Here is a 9,146-nt window from a genome sequence, read left to right as displayed (position 1 = left end):
CCTAAAGCGACGCCAACCGAGTGGGAAACCCCTTGGGGTCCATGGTCCCGCATCCACATTGATTTTGCGGGACCCACCAAAGGACACACTTTTCTACTAACAGTAGATGCCTATTCCAACTGGCTAGAAATACATAAAATGAAGACAACCACAACTGAGTCAGTCATTAACAAACTGAACAAATTGTTCGCAATGCATGGGTTACCAGACGTTTTAGTTTCTGATAACGGGCCCCAGTTCACTGCCCTGGCATTTGAACAGTACCTAGCAGACCGGGGCATCCGCCATGCGCTAACCTCGCCGGCGCACCCTGCGGCCAACGGACGGGCGGAGCGAATGGCCCAATTCATCAAAAAAACACTACAAAAACTGGATTCTGGAGACATCGACGACAAGCTGAAATGAATCCTGCTTCTTCAACACATCACCCCACACAGCGTCACGAATAAAACGTCTGCCGAACTGTTAATGGGACGGAGACTTCGCTCCCACCTCGACCGTCTACATCCTTCTTATTCACCAGAAAAACCCTTCGGGTCTAGCGGGAAGTGCCGCGAATTCAAGGTAGGCGATTTGGTGTTTGCTAAGAACTTCTCCGGCGACCCATTGTGGGTCCCTGCAACCATTACCCAACCCACCGGCCCCAGATCCTACTGCCTACAGACTAATGACGGGAGACTTTGGAAACGCCATATAGATCAGCTTCGCTCCAGATTGCCACCCATTTCCCGCGACTCCCCTTATTCGCAAACTGAGGGGGGAGGGGATATCGAGGGAACCGAAAATGAAATAGATAATGATGTAATCAGGGAAACCCAGCAACCAACCCAAAGAAGCGCGCCAACTGAAGAAGAATCAGGAAGCGGGGTAGCTTCGCTGCGGGGAAATACCACGAGACAGGCAAGCCCACGGAACCTGGAAGTAACCCTTGGGGACTGGGATAACAACAATGGCAGCCGCGCCGAGTCCTCCCGCACCGAAACGGAACCACCCGTACCAGAAAAACTTAGAAGCGTTCCACCGGAATCAGACTGCAGACAGGAACCGGTGGAACAGCGAAAATCAAACAGGCAGGTGAAACGACCTGCATATCTACGCGATTATATCACCACATCCCTCAAACGGAACCTAGGGGGGAGGGGTGTTATGAACTAACATAAACGTATTTTAATAAAGCTTGACAACCTTGATAGAAAAGCAGGCTCGTAATCCTGCACTTTTGATTGGCCCGTGGATAGCGAGCTGGGATTGGTCCTTACGGAGCAACCTGATTGGCTATTAGCGGAACGTCTCTCATTGGGTACAATTTAAACGTTTTAACGTAAGTCATTGGGTAATGGGACAGCAGCCAGCCCTATAAAAGAGCTGCTGCTGCCCAGGGTTTTTGCTCTGTTCCTGATCGTTAATAAAGAGTTGAAGTTCACTGTTCACTGCCTCGTCTCCGTTCCTTGCACCCATGCCCAGAAAATAACATTGGTGATACTAAATACCCCAACGGAACAATAGTAATAGCACTTAGACTTGTATATCGCTTCACAATGCTTTACAACCCACTCTAAGCAATTAACAGTGTCAGCATATTGCGCTCAACAATCTGGGCCCTCATTTAACTAACCTCGGAAGAATGGGAGTCAACCTTGAGCTGGTCAGAATCAAACTGTGGGCAGTTGGCAGAATTAGCCTGCAATACTGCATTCTAACCCCTGCACCACCATGGCTCAAGTTTGAAAATAGCCAATATTTAATAATGATGATAGACAGAAACAGAGTGGGTGCCTCTTGGAAGCCAAGTGGTTCCATTTCTGATTTTAAATCCTTATTCCTACACTCACAGCCCCAATTCAGCAGCACAATGTCATGTAGCTTTTGAAGTTGAAGGAGTTTATGGGTGAAAAGGAGTCTAATTTATTGAAAAGAAGGACTAGGGGTGACATGATGGCAGTGTTTTGGTATCTCAGGGGCTGCCACAAAGAAGAGGAAGTCAAGCTATTCTTCAAAGCACCTGAAGGCAGGACAAGAAGCAATGGGTGGAAACTAATCAAGGAGAGAAGCAACCTCTAGAACTAAGGAAAAATTTTCTGACAGTGAGAACAATTAATCACTGTTTGCCTCCAGAAGTTGTGGGTGCTTCAGGAGTAAGGCTGCAAGGTAATGTCCCCTCCTTCAAGAAGATAAAAGCCAGCTGTAAAGCGAACGTTCTTTGCAGGAAGCAAAGACGTTTTGAAACTCAGCCTTGTGGACATTCCAGTATCTTAATTTGGTATGTGAAGACTCTTGTGTTGTGAAATGTTTCTTATCTGTGATTCTTGGCAGTCTCGTACAGTTTTGGCAAGGTTTGTGCTTATCAAAGTTAATTACTTTGCAGAAGCCTTTTAACTGGGGATTCGTAAGACTCATTAAAAGTCTTTGGTTATTGTTTGTCTTATTGGAAAAGGGTTTTGGTCAGAACAATGTGATGGACTGGTGGGTGCAGGGGATGGGTTTGTGAATTTCAATTGGGAAGGGAAAACCCAGAACTCTCGGATTCAAGTTTTCCCAGATCTGCCAGTATGACTTCTTTAATCTATTCTTACTTGGATGAACTTAGTTTCTGAGTGCTGAATGAACGCTGACACAAGGTTTTTTAGAAGTGGTTTTTTGCCCTTGCTTACTTCCTAGGGCTGAGAAAGAATGACTGGCTCAAGGTCACCCAACTGGCTTTGCACCTAAGGCAGATCTAGAACTCACGGTCTCCTGGTTTCCAAGTCTTAACCACCAGACCAAACTGGCTCTCTCTCACATTCAGAATTAAGCAAGATGATTTATTAGTAAGAGTTTGTCAACTTTGCTTTCTCGATGAACTGAAGCAATGTGAGCGAGACAGTTTTGAAATTAACATTTGGAACCAGTCTTTCTTTCTTCAAGTACACCTTTCTCTCACCCCTTTGGTACAGGGAATCCTCGATTTACAACCATTCGTTTAGTGACCGTTCAAAGCTTACAGTGGTGCTGCAAAAAGGGATCTATGACCATCATTCACACTTAGGACCATTGCAGCATCCCCCATGGCCATGGTGATCAAAATTCAGACGCTTAGCAACTGGTTCATATTTACGACAGTTGCAGGGTCCCAGGATCACATGATCCCCTTTTGTGACCTTCTGATAAGCAAACTCAATGGGGAAGCCAGATTCGCTTAATCACCGTGTGTTATATGAAGATCAGTTAGCAGAATTTTGCAATCGTGATTGTGTTAAGCCATGTTATTCTTTCTTGGTTTATCCAGAATACTCATTTGAAAATTATATGGAGAGAAATCTGTGCAGGACAGATTGTAAGATGCGTTTGTCTAGTTTACCTGCCATTTCTGGCTTCCTGAGCACTAACAGGGATCTTTTGAAACCCACCAACCTTTTTGTCTTCTCCTCTTCCAGAACTGGAGTGGAGCAGCTGCTTATTGTTATTATGGTTGTTCATAAACTAAGCCAGATGTTTAGACTGGACTTGGCATTTTTATCCACTTATCAAGCCTTCCCAATATACTAGCTTCAATGCATCTTCTTCACTGTCCTTTTGTCATGTCACTGTTGGAATCTGACTCAGAGGAGGAAGCCAAACAGCTGACAGGAGTGGGAGTGTGGCTCCATTGGCTGTGGAGGAGGCTGGGGAAGAGCAAAGCCTGGCTGGGCAAAGCAGGGAAGAGATAGAACAAGGGAGAGGGAGTTCAGAGGATGAACCAGGCCCACCCCCTCTTCATCCTAGGGCACACTGGGAGGAACAGAGAAGGGAGCAATGTGGGTTGCGTGGCTTATGGGGGAGGAAAGGGCCCTGATTCCCTTCCTTAGCCACAGCTGGGAAGACAGTTGATAAGAAAGGCAGGCTGCGGACAGCAGGCTATTGGGAGCAAACGTGACTTTTTCTTGTATCGTCATGGCTTATCTGTGTTCCTGGCGTCTTCCCAACTGTGTGGTTTTTGCCATGCTTTCAAGTTTGAAATTCCTGCTCCTGCCCTGCCAAACTAATTACTGCAGCTTGGTTTGTTTGGATTTTAAGTTACAGTTTGTGTGTACCTTGTTTTGGACTGAATTTTCTACAGTCAAAGGCTGTTCCTGGGAGAGTTTTTCTCCAGCCCGAAGGTAACCTGGACATTGGGAGCAAAGTTGGAGATAATAAAGGGACTCTTATTGCTTATCTGACTGTGTTGCCTTTATGCCACACCCTGGGTCATCACACCTTTGGATATTCTTCCAATGACCTTCTTTCGTCTTTGACTGTCTGGTGTACTTGCATCTACCTATTTTCCTTGGTAAGTAGCATCTGTCAACATTCCTGCATGGATGAAGAGCAGGAATCATTGCTGTTATTTTTCTGGTCTTCCTATCCAGAGCTTTTAGTTCTGCTTGACTCCAGCCTGCTATTCCAGCTGTGTTTCTAAGGACTGAAATTGCCCAGGTGTTAATTGACTTGATGCTATTTCCTCCACTGAGTTTGGACTTCAATATGATCTTCACTCTCTTGATGCATTTACTTCTGACTTGTTCTTGACTTGAGCATGTTTGATATTGTTAGCTTGAAGGATGCCCTGGTATTTCTAATGATCATCTCCCTCCAGACCTTGATTGGTGTGGTGGCCTAGAGGTAGAGCTCTTGCCTCACAATCAGGAGGCTGTGAGTTCGATCCTAGGTAGAGGCAGATATTTCTCTCCCTGAGCACAATGAGAATATATCTCCGCATTGATGACAGGAAGGGCATCTGGCCATTAAATACTCAGCTCCATTCAGTTGCCCAGACTCCACCCTGCAAAGGATTATGGGGTCATTATAAGATGATGATCTCCATCCAAACCTTGATGCTGTCTCCATAGGGCATCTTGAGTCCTTCAGTTTTCACCATTTCCCCCCTGTTGATAGTAAAGGTAGCAATGCATCAGGAGTCCAGGCAGTTCAGACGAGTACAGGTAATCCTCAACATATGACCACAATTGAACCCAAAATATCTGTTGCTAAGCGAGATCTTTGTTCAGTGAGTTTTACCCCATTGTGTCCTTTCTTGCCACAGTTGTTAAGTGAATCGCAGCAGTTGTTAAGTTACTAAGACAGCTGTTCAGTGAATCTGGTTTCTCCATTGTTTTGGCTTGTCAGAAGGTCATAAAAGGGGATCTCATGACCTTCTGGGACATTGTCACCATCATAAATATGAACCAATTGCCAAGCATCTGAATTTTGATCATGTGTCCATGGGAATGTTGCAAGGAATGAAGGCAAATACATATGTCCCATGTTGACCCTTACAACCGTAATGCTGCAATGGTCATAAGTGGGAAAAACGGTTGTAAGTCCCTTTTTTCAGTGCCATTGTAATTTTGAACGATCACTAAATAAACTGTTGTAAGTCGAGGACTACCTGTATATAGGTTTATTGTATGCTAAAGCTTTCTACAAGAATTCGAACTACTAATGGTGAAAGCAAGTTGGCGGTAGATAAGAGTCAACAGAATTCAAGGGGGGGGGTGAACTTAGATCTGTTGGGCACAAAGACTGTTGGGCACAAAGACTCAAGACTGATGATGCATTTGAGACTTCCCACCAATTCAGCCTGGTCACCTCCTACCAGCACATTTATCCAGTCCAAACTCCATTGCTATGTCTTATGTTGGAAGGAAATAGCCATCTGGTTCAGTTCCAAGAGGGAAGAAAGACACTGGAAACATGGAGACTGATTGGAAAGATGGTGTAATGATGAAGCAGAACCACATGGGTTTGAGGTCTTGGGCAGCTGACCACATGGAGTGGAGAGTGAGGGTTATTTATACCCTCTCTTGGGCCTTGCCCTTGAGCTTCCTGTTCCTGTACAAGAAAATTATTCTATTGGCTGTACTCAGATTCCCATGGGGCCATGAAGGGGTTATGTTTGTCTGTATCAAGTTTGGTTGAAGCCTGGAGGATGATGCAATGTCCCCAGGTGATTTTGTAATGCAGTGAGCCCTGCTGCTAGATAATCCTATTATGTCCTGGAGGGTCATGTCTTAATCCCATCACTCTGGAGCTGGAGGTCTTTTGTCTTGTCGATAGGCTGGCTCAGTCCTTCTCAATGGGCACCAAATACCTGCTGGGGGCAGGGAGCTGCTTTCTGCCTTTAAAAACCTGTTTCTCCTTTTCTCATCCAGTGAAATATAATATTCTGCCTTGTTAATATTTCTCAAAATATTTCATTCTTCTAGGAGGGGTGACTTCCCTCAGCTGTATACATGGATAGTGTTGAGCCACCATTATTGTTAGCGTTGTTTGATATTGATAAATTGATAGGCCACCTGACTCCCAATGAATGCAGAAGGATGACCTCCAAGTCCAGAGGACTTTAAGGAAGTCCTCTTGAAGTGGCCCCCTGATAAACCGTGGTATCTGGAAAAATGAGCAAAACAGGTGCACAGATGGCCACTTTCTCTGCTCCCATTCTGCTGAGAACGTATCTCTATTTAAATCACAGCGATTATTCCTAAATTGGCATTATAGATGTTAATCAGCACGTGCTCTTTTCAGTAAACCTCGTGGTCATCGTTTGTCCTCTTGGCTGGGTGATGCCTTTTCTGCTTGTGAGTCATAAGCCGGCCTCTCTCCTCTCCCTCTTCCAGGCCTCACATCTTTCTGATCGTCACACCTCCAAACTTGGCGTCCTCCTGAGGAACATCACCGCTGCCATCTGAGTTCTTAGACAGCATTAGGGGTGGCTGATCGAAGCGCCGTGACACACCCTTCCCAAGCTGGTGTCCTCTGTGTGCGTAAGGGGTTACCAAATCCATAAACCCACTCCACCATAGCTAACCCATCTGGAGGGCATCTGGTTGAAGGAGGCTGCCGAACGCCGCCGAGCTAGGAAACGATGCCAGAAAATAATTGACCGGTTTTCCTTTCCATTTCCCTCCTTCTCTGTCTCTTGAAAGAACGGCCTCGTTATGACTCATCCGTACAAATTCAGACACAAGACGCAATTATGACTTTTGGGAACGTCGGCTTCATGGCCAGGCTTGATGGACAGCAGAGAAAGCCTGCTGATCTATGGCAGCAGACAACGTCTCCCTAGCCATGTTATGCACGAGCCTGCTGGCCAGGGGAGCCGGCTGATTTTAATTTCTGCCCGTTGAAATGTATTTATTGTTTGATGGCCTGCTGGATTATGAGGCTGTGGACTTGTCAAACGCAGTTGCCAGATTTTCCACACACCCCATCCCAGGTGGAGAATGTGATAAACAGCCTGGCATCACTTCACATGGAATGACCAATGTAGAATAATATATTTTTAATGGGCAGAATGTTTAATAAACATCTATTCTCCTGTTACTCTAACATTGCCTTTAGAAAAAAAAGGAAAGAAAAGGAAGAAGGGGATTGCCTTGAGCCATGTAGCTATCCAGCTGATGGTTTTATAACACAATTTTCTCTCCATCATTAGAGGTTATGACTGTCATTCCAGCTGCTCTTGTTGTAAGAGGGTAGCCCTACTTTGGAAAAAAAAAAAACCAGCATGATATGGAAATAAAAAAATGGGTTAGTTGCGCATAGGGCTTTCCAGGATTCAGTCCTAGAAGTTGTAGTACACTTGGGCATGTGCAGAGGGCCTATTTCACATGTTTTCATCTCTACATTTAAGAACGGTTCATGTCAAAAAGTTGATTTGCAGAGGTTTGAGATCTAACACAACAGTTGCGGAAATGTTCTGCATTTCTCAGAAAAGGAGCCAACCATGTATTTAAGATTCATGATCTCCCCAACAGAGATTAGATAAAAATAATCATTTGCTTCCATTACCTTGCAACTTGGTGTATTATAGATTGAAATGATGACATTAGCATCTGCTTTCCGTATTCCTAAAGACATATTTGACAAGTTCTGAAGGAATTCTCATAGATTGTATGGGGAATATCTCAGATGCTGTGTGAGGGAGGGAGGGACATTTTGGTTGATACAGCATTTAAAATCCAAAGTCCACATTTGATCCTAACTTTGCTGATACTATTCTTTACAGACTAGGATATACAGAATGCAGAATAATAGAGTTGGAAGGGACCTTGGAGGTCTTCTAGTCCAACCCCCTCTTCAAGCAGGGGACCCTATATTATCCTGAACAAATATCTGTCCAATCTCTTCTGAAAAACCTCCAATGATGGTTTTGCCTCCAACTTCTGGAGGTAAGCTGCTCCACTGATTAACTGTTGTCACTGACAGGAAATTTCTCCTTTTCTAGGTTGGCTCTCTCCTTGATTAATTTCCATCCATTGCTTCTTGTCCTGTCTTCAGGTGCTTTGGAGAATAGATTAACCCCCTCTTCCTAGTGGCAGCCCCTCAAATCTTGGAAAACTGCTATTTCTGCTCTAAACATTGTCCTGCAAACTAACATTCTATTTTTGCATCCAATCAAGTAAGAGGAATGGGTAATGTATGACATATTCCTGATGCTTGAAAGCAAAAATCCAGGCATTCCCTATGTTCTGCATATTATTCCCCGGATGGTATAAAGCAGATAGAGTAACTCCACAAAACATCCATAACAAAGTCTTTTTTATTGGTACATCAGATATCCTCATAGCTCACATTTGTGACGAAGTTCTTCTTAACGTCCAATCCTTTGCATATCTGTCTTGTAGTGTAGAAAGATAAAAAGGTCTCAACCCCATGATGATTGAAGCATGGTATGGTATGGTGGTTACAGGCAAGAGTGAGGGAGCCTCCCACAACCCAACAAGGGTCAATATAGTGACCAATCAGGATTACAGATGTGGTCACGTGACATGGACTACATTTTCCAGGATACCTTTAACTACATTTACCATGATGCATTCCCTTAAGGGGACAGCTCACAATTCCTAAGTAACTATCCCAAATCCCATTAACTCTAAACTGTCTGGACAGCACACCCTAACACCTTTTCTGACTGTGACACCTGAGAAAACTTAAATCTGCTATCTGAAGAGAGAGGAAGGATTGAAGATATACCAGTTCTGTCCTAATAATACCTCAAGGGATGAACACACACAATACTCCTTCCTCTTCCTGTTTTCTCCCCATAAAAGAACCCTGTGAAGTGGATTGGCCTGAGAGAGAAGGACTGGCCCAAAATCACCTAGTTGGCTTTCACACCTTAGGCAGGCAGGCAGGGAAGGAGGAAGGAA

The sequence above is a fragment of the Notechis scutatus genome, chromosome 4 (assembly GCF_049901735.1).
Source record: "Notechis scutatus isolate UNSWTSFEM ecotype Mainland chromosome 4, rNotScu1.2, whole genome shotgun sequence".
Lineage (NCBI taxonomy): Eukaryota > Metazoa > Chordata > Lepidosauria > Squamata > Elapidae > Notechis > Notechis scutatus.
This window is presented reverse-complemented; position numbering follows the sequence as displayed.